This window comes from Dermacentor variabilis, chromosome 3, assembly GCF_050947875.1.
Source record: "Dermacentor variabilis isolate Ectoservices chromosome 3, ASM5094787v1, whole genome shotgun sequence".
Classification (NCBI taxonomy): Eukaryota; Metazoa; Arthropoda; class Arachnida; order Ixodida; family Ixodidae; genus Dermacentor; species Dermacentor variabilis.
This window is the reverse complement of record NC_134570.1, coordinates 194,723,470-194,738,433: the sequence shown is the minus strand read 5'-3', so window position 1 is coordinate 194,738,433 and position 14,964 is coordinate 194,723,470.

Below are 14,964 nucleotides of genomic sequence, written 5' to 3'. Positions count from 1 at the left end.
GCACAGGACAGAGCGTTGACTAGCAACCAAATGCTTTATTTGCAGAAGCAGCATATAAAGATATCATTGGATGTGATATAAAGAACAGAAAAACAAGGATAAGAAGGATAAGCGGCAGCCACGGAGATAATCCAGTTCTTTTGTTCAGAGCGTGAGGGACGAAGACTGACGCAATCGTTGCCGCTTTTGAATATGCAGATTGCCTTAAAGATTTACCGCGCACGCTTTTCGCTATATGTGCCAATTATTTCGGTCGTCTTAAAAATTGGATGATGTCGTCCATTGATGTCAAAGACTTGTACTATTCGTTAACAAGTAACCTAATTTTTTAGAGGAACTTGGTGACTGCATCGATAAGCAAGGGGTGGTTAAGTTTAAAAGTGCCTGTGGACCGAGTGTCGGCAGTTTTATGGAAATACTACCTAAAATCTACATTCATTTGTCATGACAATAAGCTTTTGATTCCAAAGCAGGGAGTGTTTATTGGTTCATGTTTGGCACCCATACTTAGCCACATTTTGTTGGCACGCTGTGACAGGGGCTGACTGGCTTGCAACCATAAGAATATTCTGCTTTGTTGACGACTGTTTAGTATTTTATCCAGTTGACCCTGTGAGACGGAGTTAACCTTCAAGACAATTATTGACGCCTTCAGTAAAATAGTGAAGGATTTTGCATTAACAACGAAAGAGCCCACCAATGACTCTTTAAGGTTTCGAAACATTGATATTGTTTTTAAACCTCATCGGGTGTGCTGCAGCTGCTGGCCTCGCTCAAAGAAAGGACTTCTCTGTTTTTGTCTGCACACTCCAAACTCGTAAAAGGAGGCCTCGCTAAGACATGTTTGGAAGCTTCTCTAAAGCGTTCGTGCGAGCACTCTGTTAAGCAGAGCTTTTCAGCACAAGTCAACAGACTAACGTCAGCAGGCTACCCGACCAGCGTGTTGTGCAGTGTTGCTGGTGGCCTTGTAAAAGAGTTAAAGAACGCCGGAAAACAAACTACGCATTCACCGCCTTTGAGATCTAGACATGCCGTTATTTCTCATTTACACCGTGTTTGTCATGACATTATGAAAATTGTGGCCAATGCAGGAGTGAGGGTGGTGTGCAATGCCCCTAATAAACTGAGGGGGCTGCGCAAAATAGTCAACAGGGTGCATACTGTCGCGCGCAGAAAGTTGCTATACGAATCATGTTCGCGGCCTCATTTACTGTACAACGCAGGGCGTCTATAAACTCCCTCTCGATTGTAAACGTTGCTATATCGGGCAAACGGGGAGGTGCATTAATGATCGCCTGCGCGAGCATGCCGCTTCACTAAAAGAAAAGCTGTACAGTCATCTGGCGGCCTGCTGCAACACGTGCGGTTGCACCCCGATTTTTAAAAGTGCGAAACAATTGGCAGATAGAGTGAAAACATGCCCGGGAAATCTTTGAGGAATTTTGCATATTCAACAGTTGCGACGCGTGCATCAGCTCTGCGTACGTCACGCTCTGAACAAAAGAACTGTAACTGACGCTTATCCGTCTTTTTCTGCTCTTTATGTCACATTCAATAATGTCTTTATATGCTGCTTCTGCAAATAAAGCATTTGGTTGCTAGTCAGCGCTCTGTCCTGCGCTCTTTACTCGGTCGTCCTGTATTGCGCTGTTCCTGTTTTTATTATAAAAATTCGTAGAGCGCGCTCCACTCTGTAGCATTTTTTGCAATCCTAATAGCGGAGTTTATGGCGGGCGTCTTTATCTGGTGGGGTATGCCCGCATGCTAACACAACCACGTGGTGTCTGAATGATGTAAAGTGTTTGTATTCCGGCAGTAGAACTGTGCGCAGGGCAGCTCAAGACACAATTACGCCTGTCAAACAGAAAATGTCGGATGAGAGGTCCAGAAAAAAGGTGACAGTTTCGCCCTAAAGGCGAAGAATTGATTGCTATAGAAAATTAGTACAGAGCCATAACAGGTAAGGATAGTAGTTTTGTCATTCGTATAAACTGGTAAGCTCTCGCTTACTAACAAATTAACAAGCATAGTTTCGGTGCGCAGAGGAAAATAAGCACATATCATACTTGATGACCGCGGACCCTCACTGTGAAAAGGCTGACCTGAGGAAGCGCGGCAGCAGCATCGAGTGAAGTGACCTTTTGAGGTCTATCACTTCAACGCAAACAGAGGGGCGAGAACACAGCACACGGAGAGCTACGAGCGGTCGGCCCACACAGAGTTTTCCTGCAAAACAGATCATTTTTAAGACAATGCCCACGCGATGACCTGGGGCCGCGCCATGCAGGTGCTACCAAAGTACAACGTCCCCCTCTTCCCCTCTACCTTTCTTCCCTTCCCCCGGTTCCTTGCGCGCGACCGAAGAGAGCGCCCTTCGTCCCCGCTTTTCTACCTTGCGTGCTCGAGATCGATACGCGATCGTTGAGTCACCCTCGCCCGCTTTCAATCGCATATAGAACGTACGGCGTGCGGCGACATCCTTATCGCCGTTTGACTTTATACAGGGCATCACGGCGACGGCATAAATGTGCCTGGCTTACCCATATAATATCTATCGCAATTGAAAGCAGATACTGGCTCATAGCGTAGAGAAAGGAATACAACAAGAGCGGACACTCCCATAGAGCCCAGCGGCCCAACTGACTGCAGCGCACCAAGCCGTCTGCGTTAATTCGTCAACCAGACTCTCGGTTTCGATTTTGTGCGCGCGCGTTTTGAATACTAGCTGGTACGCGCCACGCCGGCTCCGCTGTTTATTTTTTTATTTTATTTTTTTTTTTTGCTTCTACAGCTCAACCGCACGAGCTCTTCGCGCGTAATCGTTTTATTCAGTAAAATCGATTCCGAACCATGTTCACAAACCGCCATCGAACATGTGCCACGTGCAATTTCATAAAGACGCAAGACGCCTTCTGTAATGAGGACATGTATATTTTATTCTTATAAATGCTCCTTGCGGGCTTTTTGTGCCTTCATCCAACGTTGTTCCACCGGTTAAGCAGCAGTAGAATCCGTAGTAAGCTCCACCAGACGACGTCAGCTGAAAAAAATTAAATTACAAGCAAGTATTATTTTGGCATTAACATGTAAGCAAAATGCGTGTAGAGGCGAAGCGTGCGACAGTGGTGAATGGGCGGCATTACAAACAAAAGCAGTTTGTATTTACACACACGGTGTAGAATATACCCGACTCGTCCCAAACAATACCGTACATACCACGAAGACATTCTATTTCCAAGCATTCTCCTCTTCCCGTGCCTTAGTTGCTGCGCTTTAATGGCACGAATACACGGGCTACTGCGCATTTCCAGAACTTGGCTAGAACCGACGCGATGTAGTACGCTACGAATACACAGAGGCGGGCACAACCTTGGCTCTCAGCCAGACCGTGCTCAGCCAGACAGCGCACCACGGCCGAGTTGCTTTTCGCTAACCGCGTCACAGTGCCAGGCGCGCTCACTGCGCTTGAAAAGTACCCCAAGAACTAAGGAAATTAGCTACAATAATGTTGGGGGTCAGAGAAAGCGCCAAAACATGTCGCAGCAAGATTCAGTACACGTGAAACTGCGTCACAGCACCCTGTGCGGCTAGCGGGCCAAACACTACCTGAAATAAGTAGTATTGGGACTCATAGAAAGCGTCGCAAACATCTCCTAATACGATTCATTAATTCAAATTAACTGCGCCATGAGGGCCGCGCTGCTTTTCGTTAACTGCGTCACAAGTCGAGCCTAGGTGCCGTGCCGTAAACCTAATTGCTTGAAATGCGTCACCTTCCCATAGTCCAGTAGTGCAGCGGTGCCATGTCCAAGTTCAGAAGAAACGCAAGAATTCGCCTGGAGCCCACCAAACCAGGCTAAATACAAAAATAGAAAAACAGGCAGGTGAGTGAACCAACAGGCCAACGCTCAAATGCGCGACCGGTGCCTCTCGCTTCGGCGGTGTGTCTGACGAATGACGCAAACATCTGGCTCGGCCTTCGCCGATTCGCCTGTCGCTAGGCAACGGAAGTAAGCCGCAAAGTTTACTTTTTACGCAGATACGTTTACTTTACCCGAGAACGAATAAAAAAATTAAAACAATTTCTGTTATTCACCGTTCACATTCTTCTTTTTCTGTTTTTACTTTCCCACACATCGATAAATATATGCCGTACGAGCCGAAACAAACCAGACAGCAAAAAAATAACATTCAGTGGTGTATTTCGATTAACCGCACACGTGTGCAAGGCCTGGTGAAAACATATACTGCAATAGTTACAAAGATAAACCGAGGAATTGTATGTCCTTTTCAGATAGCGACACTGATGGCTTGCTCACGCACCTTTCCTCTAATTTTGCAATTTCGTAGGCCTCTACAGTATTCCTTGTCCTCCTGCTATGAGCCCTATACAGAATCAAAGTACTTTCAAACATGGGTTTGCAGGAACAATCTCTGCAACGAACACTCAAATGACCCGAGATTACCCTAGTGACGTTATATCGATGATCTTTTAATATGCAATTGATACGTCTGTCAGTTTGACCAAAATACCTTCTTCCGCACGAACGTGGAATGGCATAGACAACGTTATGAGTGCAGGTTACAAATTTTGGTCAATCACGGACCAAAATCGACTTGCGGTTATAGGCCCTTGTGTGACAGAGAAAACAGCATTCAAGCTTGGGTCTTAGCGCTGCTCTGCGGCGAATGTCGAGGAATCGGGAAAGTCAGGCGGACGGGAAAGGATAACGTGATCAAAGTTGTTGGAGTCACAATCCGTCGTACGTAGTGGCATACTAGAAAGGCAATCCGTGTCAGTGTGTCGATGGCCACTTTTGTACGAAATAGTGAACACATATTCCGGTAGACGAAGGACCCATCACGCGAAGTGACCGGACGGGTCACGAAGATTGACCAGCCAGCACAGAGAATGATGATCTGTGACGATGGTGAACGGGCGACCAGAGACGTACGATCGAAACCGCTGCACGGCAGATACTACTGCTAGGCATTCTTGTTCCGTCACAGTGTAGTTCCGTTCAGGCTTGCTTAAAGAACGGCTTGCGTACGCGACGACATGTTCGTTGTTCCTAGAGCGCTGAACGAGGACGGCACTGATGCCGACGCCACTTTCGTCTGTGCGAATCTCTGTTGGTGACGAAGGATCGAAGTGCCGTAGTATTGGCTGTGAAGTTAACAAAAACTTCAGCTGGCGAAAAGCGGCTTCACACTCAGGGGTCCACTGAAACGGATTGTTCTTACGCAGAAGATTCGTCAATGGGTGAACGACATCCGAGAAACCGGGTATGAACCGCTGGAAATATGAGCACAGAGCCCCACGTAGGTAAGACGCTGTTTGACTGATTTAGGTTGCTCAAATGATTTAAAGGCTGCCGTCTTCTGTTGGTCGGGTCTAATGCCATCTTCATCGACGCGATGTCCTAACACCACAGTTTGGCGCTCGTCAAAACGGCATTTTTTTTAATTAAGTTCGACAGCAGCCTTTTCGATGCAGTCGAGCACAGTATAGAGGCGAGTGTTGCGCTCATGAAGTGTGCGTCCAAAAATTACGAGATCGTCAAAGTAGCACATACAAATATGTCATTTCAAACCGTGCAGAATAGTATCCATGAATCTTCAGAATGTCTCCGGCGCATTGCACCATCCGAACTGCATCAGGTTGAATTCGTACAACTCGTCAGGCGTAACTAATACCATCTTTTTCTTGTCAGCTGGATGCATCGGTATTTGCCAATAACCTGCTCTCAGATCCATGGAAGTAGGAAGCGGAATGCAGACAGTCGATGGCGTCATCAATAAGGGGTAGCGGATAGACGTCTCTCTTAGTAACGGAATTCAGTCGGCGGTAATCGAAGCAGAATCTCCACGTACCATCTTTCTTTTTCACAAGAATTGCGGGAGCGGCTGACGGACTTGCCGATTCTTGAATTACTCCCTTTCCTAGCATCTCTTGCGCTTGCTGGTTAATAATGCTGCGCTCTGATGGCGCCACTCTGTTAGTTTTCTGCTGTATGGGATGCGCCGAAGCGGTGTTGATTCGATAAAGCATGCGAGACGCCGGAATTTTGTTGCTTCTCGAAAAGTCGAACACTTTCTAGTGCTTCGAAAGAACGCCCAGGAGTGTATGACATTCGCTTTGACTAAGTGACTTGCTGATCCTTCGTAGAAGGTGTGAATCTTCTGAACCTTGAGAATCTAGATGTTCATTCCCGCCTTTAGCAGCAACAAACGAAACCAGCGTCGCAGAGGATTTGTGTTTGCATACAGCGAGTTTCATGCCACGAGGTAACACTGCAGGCGCCATTGAACTGTTAATGGTCCACACACTTGCGCGTCCTTCGACTCACACACTACGCTATGGGGAACTAAATATTTTTTTCACACAAGTCAATTGAATCGGTTCCATCGTGGCATCAAGCATCGCAAGGTCGTAACCAGAAACGATTACTGGAAAGCACACAGCAGAAAATGCAGGAACCACCGTGTCTTCGGAGACGACAAAGATGCATTCATCACGTGATGAATTCTCCGAGAGCGCAGCTGGGAAACTACCGCGGACGTAAAGGTTCCCGCGTCTAAGTCAACAGATCACCTCGCGCTCCCGCAAAAAAAAGCGATTCCTAAAATAACGTCATGTGTGGATCGTGCAAGAACCGCCAATTCTATGGGAAACACTGTCACACCTATACACGTCCGCAGTACAGATTCCCACAGGACGCAATGCGTCACCGCTCACACCGCGGAATGTCGCACCACGGTTTAAAGAAAACGTCACTTTCAGTCCAAGACGCCTCTTAAAATTGACGGTCATCACCGATATTGTCGCGCCTGCATCCACAAGTGCCATGGTACGTACGTCATCAACAAGTACACGAACTTTGTTCTTAAGCACGAACACGAACGGGGGTATATGTGTCCATAGTGCGTGGTATGTTGCGGCCTCACCCCCATTGGCCGCACCGACTAGCTTTCCGGAAACGGTGACTGCGTGCGTCGCCGCGGCGATGGGGATCATGGAGCACGGCGAGCTCGCGGCGGCATTAAGCTTCGATCAGGTGCTAGCTAGGGGTAGCGTAAACAGGGAGGTGTGCGTGGTGGCATTGACGTAGAGAACGGGCGGTCCAAAGGCTGGAAAGGCATATGCAAGAGCTCCCACTGGTATGAAGCGCGGTAGTTGCAAAAGCGCGAGGTTACATGTATACGTGAACTCATGACGCCACAGATGTAGCACACCGGAAGGGGTCGAGAGACCTACGGCAGCTGGGAGTAACCAGGCCTCTCAGAAGGAATCGACTGGTAGTACCGCTCTTCATTATGACGGTAGCCAGCCGACGTTCGTTGAAACAAACACGACTGGCGAAAACGTCTTCGTAATTGAAGGGTTGTCGATATGAGTGCCCAGCCGCACTGTTCCATGGTATTCTTCGACGACATCTGCAGCATTAACTGCTGGCTTCCATGGGGCCGGAGTGGCCGCCGTTCGCGTGCGTTCTGTTTCTGTTGCATAGACGTCCTGAAAGCCACCGTGGTAATGAGAGATTCGCTGGCATCGAAGCAATTCTTCTCTTACAATCTGCCGTATTGTCGACGAGAGGTCAGTAGGCGGCATTGTATCGGCACTGGCCACTGTTGGAACGTTCGACAGACGGCCAAATTTCGGAGCTATCGGCCGCATCTGCAGCGTTAAAATGCGTGACAATGCTGCATTACTTTGGACACGGAGTTCAGGTTCTCTTTGCAAATAAGGCAATTCTACACGTGTTCTACTATCCCCTTAAAAACGTGTCCAATCGTGTCCTCGTCAGGCATCCTGGGATTCAGTATCTTGCACAACTTCAAAATTTCTTCTATATATGTGGTAGATGTCTCCCCTGGAAGGTGTGCGCTCTGAGCCAATGTCTGCTCCACTCGCTTTTTCTTTGCGTTAGAATGGCAGATGCACTTCTCCACTTCCTCAACAAAAGGATCCTACGTTGTGAACATGTCCTCCTGGTTTTCATACCACATGAAAGTGGTGTTAGCGAAAACAGAGCATGACTGAGCTGCGCTACCGATTCCCAGCCATTCCTTCTGCTGACCCGCTTGTAGTTCTTGAGCCACTCATCGACGTCTTCTACTGAGGTCCCGCGAAATTTCGGTGTCACTTGATAGAATGGCAAGGAACTCGTAGGAGTTGCCCCCACCACATCGGTGGTCTGGACTTGGGACATCATCTCGATGGCCGAAGGCAGAATAGAAGTCTGGCAAGTCGAAGGCTACGGCGAAGTGCAGGGAGTAGAACGTCCGTCGTTGGGTTCGTCTCCGTCTTACGCCGCACCTTCAACCAGGCTGTTACGGTCTCTGGAGAGGGCTAACGGGCTGTTTTAGTAACCACCTAGGTACAAATAATCATGGAAATTTTAGGAGCAACGTCGTCTTCCTCTTTCTCCACTCTAGCTTCCCGCGTATTTTACTTTCAATGGCCCTTTGAAACAATATACATATATACAGTGAAGTAGACGCGCGTATGAAGCGGTTTATTGACGTTCCGGCCGTGGTCCGGCCTTCATCAGAATACATTGCATGGTGTCAGTACTGTTAATATACATGTGCCTATCAACCAAATGAAGATGCGTTTACATGAAAACCGAATAATATGGGCGAACAAAATGCATCTGAACCGTTCAAAGGATAGCTGACAAGTGTATAAACCGATGGCGATTGCAAACATATCAAAAATACAAAGCATAAAAACACACCGAAATGAATTGTAAAAACTAATCACCACGTGACAACAAAACGTCAATATGTGCTCAATATGTGCTATGTTATCAAGCAAACACAGACACAGAAAAAGGGGAATAGCGACGTACTAGTAGAAGAAGAGACAAGTGACGAGTTACAAAGACAGGCAACTCAATTTTCCTACACAATCATTCATACCACACGCGACGGCATCAAACTTATAGATAAGGAAGGATTCGCGGGCTTCTCTATCATAATTTGAACGAAATCCAGATTCAAGCAGCGTGACCATCAGTTTATCAAATGAGTGGTCAGGAAGATGCATGTGTCTTGAGATGGGCAGGTTGGGCAACGTGTTAGCGTGGGATTTATCATTGTTAAAGCGGAATCTGAAGGCTCTTCTGTTTGTCCGATGTATCGTTTTTTGCAGAGCGTACATTCAAGCATGTATATTACGTTTTTTGTGTCGCAGTCGAAATCGCCTTTGATTTTTAAACAAAAGTTTGAAGACGTGCAAGTAACCTGTTGCGATGTGACCATGTAGGGGCATACTTTACATCGCGGTTTTCGACAAGGATGGCATCCGATGGCATCAGGGCAGTCAGTCTTAGATGATGATGCTAGAATATCTCGAATATTTCTACCTTTACGGTAGAAATATTCAGTAGGGCTTCGCGTCTAATCCGCTAGGGCAGGGCGCATGCGCCGTCGCGCCATGAAAGAGGCGAATTATCACACGAACCTTTGATTACGCAGCATTAAGACCCCTTTGGTAAGGCTATCATATTCAAGACAGAAAAATACAATTGCGGCAGCTCGTTCCGTTTTCAATTACTTTCAGTGCATCTCTCTAACTTCTATCGAAAGCGACTTAAAACCAGTTAAACAATGAAATCGGGTGATCTGCTTCAACTGATTGCTTCATCTAATGAACTGACAGTAATACGCAGACATTTTCGACCCCATAAATTATTTTAGTGGATATGCAACACATTTGGCGACAAAAATTGTCCATCGCTTCTTTCGGACTAAGATACATGCTTTTAAATATTAATTTTTGCCGAGGACTATATAAGTATCGAAGGCGCTAACTGATGATGTTTTTTAGTCACCTTTATTAGTATTTTCTTGTTTTGGGCTTATCTGTATTTCTTTTAACCCTGCCGATCTGTTGGATTACGTAGTTTACTCTGATAAAATTCCCTTTAGAAGTAGTAGTACTTACAAATAAATGTCTAAATAAAGAAATAAACGACAAACATGTTCCCAAATTCATACTTCTAATAAATTTTCGAATTTTCGTCCGACTCTTGGCTAATCTACCTGAGTGGGTAGGAGCCATTGCATTAGGGATATCATCAGCATCTGTTGGAAGAAGGAGAAGAACTCGCTTTCGGCCGCGGTCAGCACGCTGCTGCAGAGCCCCGCCCGCTCTCCTTCAAGCTCGCCTGGTCACCAGAGGCACCACCTTCTTGGAGTCCTGCAAGCCTTCTTCAGGTCACCTCAGCACTGAAGCCGTCACTTTCTCAGGTGCGTCTTGAACTGCAGCTATAAGGGTAGCGAATTATCATGTAACGCTCAGTGGAATCATTTTTCCCTTCCTGAATTAATAAAACAGCGCAGCGTTGCTCCTACATAGCGAAAGAAGGACATACATGACAAGGAATAGAGCTGTCGTAAAGGGTGGAAAGTTGATTTTTGAGAAAGATAGGATAGGTACCTACCGTGATAGCCCTGTGAGTTTGGTATTTTGTTGTTTAGCGCGAGGTCAAGGGTTGAATTCTTGCCCACGAGTACCACGCATCAATTGCTGCACCTGGCAAAAAAATATTACGGAGTCTTTGCTAGCTTCTGTACTTCTATGTAACGTTGATGCCATATTATGAATAACTTAATACAGAAACCATACTGAACTTATCCTGTTGCTCTTGACGGGAACAACATTTCTTTATTAAAGAAAAGAATTCATTCTATCATGGCCGCGAACTACTTGTCTCTGGCATATTCTGGATGAAACAGGCATAGACTGTATTTCATCCTAGAACCAACTGTGCAGTCCCATTGCAACATAGTAGCCGCTGTGTTAAGCCAATGTGCGTTACATTGCGCTGCTGAGCTCGAGCGTGCCGTATTCTCATGGGGCCAGAATAGAAAAACAACAGTATGTCGTGCATTAGCTTGAGATTAAACAAATCCAGGTGGTGCGACTTAACCAAGAGGCCGTCATCACGGCGGATCTCACACTCGGGCTATGGTTTTCGCATGTACAGTTGTAGAGTTTATTGCTTAGCTCTATGGCAAGATAGTACGAGCTCTGCAACATAATATACCTCCGTTCGACGCGTACAAATTGAAATAGATAATCAAGTTAAATTGTGTGACATATTAGAACGCAAGTGAGCCTATCGAGGCCTTAAACTAAATAATCGCCCCCCGAGCAGCCATTCCGAGAAACAGCCCATCCACATTCAAGCTTGAAGCGAACGAGGAGCTGCTATAACAGTATGATCTGGATGCTTCGTAGTTCCGAAATCGTCGTGATGCCGCCACTAACAAGCCCGAGATTGAAAAAAATATGCAGAAGTCTGAAGACTTCTTGTGTACCATTATGCGTGTCATCGCAGTCGAAACACAGCAATGTATGATTACATCTTTACGCGAAAGAAGCAGACGATGCGCATCGGAGAGCGACTTGGATAAAAAACTTCGCTTTCGCAAAAGATCATGGCTGATACTATATCGATGTAGTGAGAAGCTAGTATGGCAACCTAAAAGAAGCACGAGAGAACTAATCATAAGCAAGCAGTTTCTGAGAGGCTGTTCCCCAGCACTTAGAATATTTTTCAAGGAAAGACACTGCAAAAGACTGAGTTTGCTATGTATGGAATTGAAAAACTTTATAGTTCTTTATCTCGGAGAGATTGGCGGTGGGCCGGTGTCTTCATGTCTTGAGTCCTGGCCGCTTCACAAGGTCGGCGCCCCTATTCCAGGGCACCGCTAAGTCTTGCTGCCTCGCAGGCGTGCTGCGCAGTTGCCCGTTCGACTGCGAGCTCACTGCTCGTGAGCAGACCCTCCCATTGTTCCGCACTTGGGTTATTTACTTTATGGAATCCGAAATTATGCTTGCATTCCCACGTGATGGGGTATAACGTGGGGGTTACCCCGCACCACGGATGTATCCTTGTACTGGGTAGGGAACATTTTGTGTAGTGTGTGCAGGTTGAAGACCGTACCTGCTTGAAGTCTTCGCCAGCTGATTGCCGCGTGTTGTGTGAGCGATGTGTGGGGTGGGGAGTATTTAAGTCTCCTTCCTCTGTAGTGGTTAAGTATTTCAGCATACGTCGGCTCCACCGTTACGGGGGCCTCTAGGGTTTCCGACTGCCCTTCTCGGTGCGTGAGTTCGCGAACTAGGCTGTCCACCCTTGAGTTGCTCTCTATTCCGGTGTGTGCCGGTATCAAGAAGATCCTATGTTTTATATTTTTGTTAGGATGCTCTGTTTCGAGGAGGATTCTCAGTGCTTCGTTATTAACTCTTCCTTGTATGTCATTCCTGCATGTTGCTTTGGAGTCTGTTACAATTATCACAGATTTGTTCCTGCGGTAACCTTCAGCCGCCGCTAGAGCCACGGCGACTTCTTCCCCCTCCGTTACCGTGCACTTTCTGATGGTCGCGCAGCTAATTGGTTCCCGTGTCGTCTACCACTGCTGCCACGACTCTACACATTCTTGTTGCGGACCCATGGGTATACGGCCGCGTCTGTGTATGCTGTGTTTTCTAGTGCGGCTAGGTTTCGTTCCACGTAATCTGCTCGCGCCTGCCTTCTGGCGGCGTCGACATTCGGGTCCATGTTTCTCGGTAGGGGGCTCATCTCCAGTGTGTGGCGAACGCTGCATGGGATGCTAGCTGCCCGATCCTTTATTGCTTCTGTGTTATGTCCTATTCTTTTTAGGAGCTTGCGGCCGGTGGCAGTCTGCTGGAGCCTGGCGATCTGTGCATTGAGCTGCGCTTCCGCGAGTTCTTCGGAGGTGTTGCTTAGGCCCATCTGTAACAGTTTATCGTTGGGCCTGTTTCTTGGCAGATGTCGCGCCATCTTATACGCTTTCCTTAGCAGCGTTTCCGTCTGTTCTATTTCGTGCTTGGTCATGTTGTGGTACAGGACCGAGTGCGTGACTCTGCTGACCACCAGGCTTCTCACCAGCTTGATTGTGTCTCCTTCTCTCATTCCGCTTCTTCTTTGAGATACCGTCGTTATCATTCGGCTTACTTGTTCTGTCGATTTTTTGAGTAATCTGATTGTGTGGCTGCATTTCTTGCTTCCTTGAATCCACATGCCTAGGATGCGTATCATGCTCCTTTCAGGTATGTTTTTGTCCCTCTAGTTTTATTATTAGTTCTTCCTTGGTCGGGTTTCTTCCCACTCTCAGGATTTCTGTGTAAAACGGCTGACAGCTTTGTGGAAGCGCATGCGCTCCCGAACATAAGTAAATAACGTCTTCCCAAGGAAGCAAGACCGTCGGCGTTGATGTCGGAGCCTGCGTGGAAAACAGAAAAGACCGCAAACCACTCTTTCCTGTGCGACAAGAAAGGTCATAAAGCAGATGAATGCTAGTCGCAGACCAGAAGAAGTTTTCCAGATCATAACCGAAATGGCTTTCCTGTTGCGTTAGAGCAGTGAGAAGATTTCCCCCAGAAGGGTAGGCAAGGTCGAGGCGTCGTGTATGCTCTATGTAGACAAAACAGATGCAAGCTCGGCAGAGAACGAGGGTTACGTCGTTAAATCGCCATGCAAAATAGAGAGAATGTTCCCGTCGTGAAAATCACAGTGAACCAAGGCGTTACAGTTAGTGAAAACGGGACTTGCAGGTTGCCAAAGTGATTCTGGAAAAAGGCTAGTTGTAGTGCTGCGCAAAACCGGGTGCAACTCGGTTGTTTTGAGACAAGCCTTATTTCTCAAGGCGAAATTTACTGGAACTGTAAGTCCAGTGCATTTACTAGATTGTAGTGCAGCGGTTAAAAACGAGGCTGTAGAAAACCAGCTTAACTGTGATGTTAATCCCTGCTTTGCGTGTAGGAAGCGATGAGCTTAAAAAAAAAAGAATGCGGATAATGAAACGCTATGAAATTGTTTGGAGGCTGTTGGCGAGAGAACTGTGTCGAACCATCGAAAAACGGTGTTCTTCCTTTTTGACGGGACGCTATTCCGCAAACGCAGGTTGCCTTCTAAGAAGGAACTGGGACAACTTGTGGGGCGACGGCATCTGTGAGAGATAGTGCTGAAGCTAGCACATGAAGACATCTTAGCCGGCTATTCGGGTATCATAAAGAGAAAGTAGGATTACCGGATACTTCTACTGGCCCAGTGTACAGTCCGACACAAAGCGGTTTGTGAAGTCTTGTGACGTATATCAACGGACGGTCCCTCGCCAGCGGGTGGGACGCGCTCCTGTGGGCACCGTGTCTCTCGTCAAGATACTGTTCATGGGAGAGCCAGTATCGACATCGCCGGTCCACTGCCCCCAAGCTCTGAAAAGGGGCCTCGTTATATAGCGACTATGGTATATGTTGCAACGCGATAGTCCGATGCAGTTGTACTACCCCCAGCTAAATCGAGGCAGGTTGCAGACGTCCTCCTGGAAATGTTTCCCGTGTTTGCACACGAAGGAAGATCATCATTGATCGTGGTTCTTCTTTCATTGTCGACAGTAGGAAAGGAGCTTAGTGTGCCACTGTTCTTGAAACAACTGCCTACTTTGCCCTGCCACCCGATGGCTAGCGGTCTGGTCCAACTTCAATCTGCTTTAATGGCACAATAAAATCCGTGATTGGGCGCATGTGTCAAGAGCGTCCAAGAAGCAGGGACCGCTACTTTGGGCCACAACTGTTCACCTATAGACACTTTCCGCAGAGTAGCACTGAGTTACATCCGTTTGAGTTTCTATATGGTCGACATGTTCGAGGGCACATGAGTGTTCTCAAAGAGCTGGGGACAAACAGTCGCCGAGACGATGAGACAAAGTCGACATATCCGTATGTAGTGGAGCTTCAGCGATGTCTGAAGCGCACATGTGCACTTGCACATGAAGAATTAGAGAAGGCGAGAAAACTGCAGAAAGGATATTATTGCAGGAAGGCGAGAAAGTGAGAACTTTTTACAGGGGACTAGATTTTAGTACTATCATCTGCCAATAAAAAACAGGCACTCGCCTGGAAAGGTCCCTTTCCAGTTATCGAAAAGC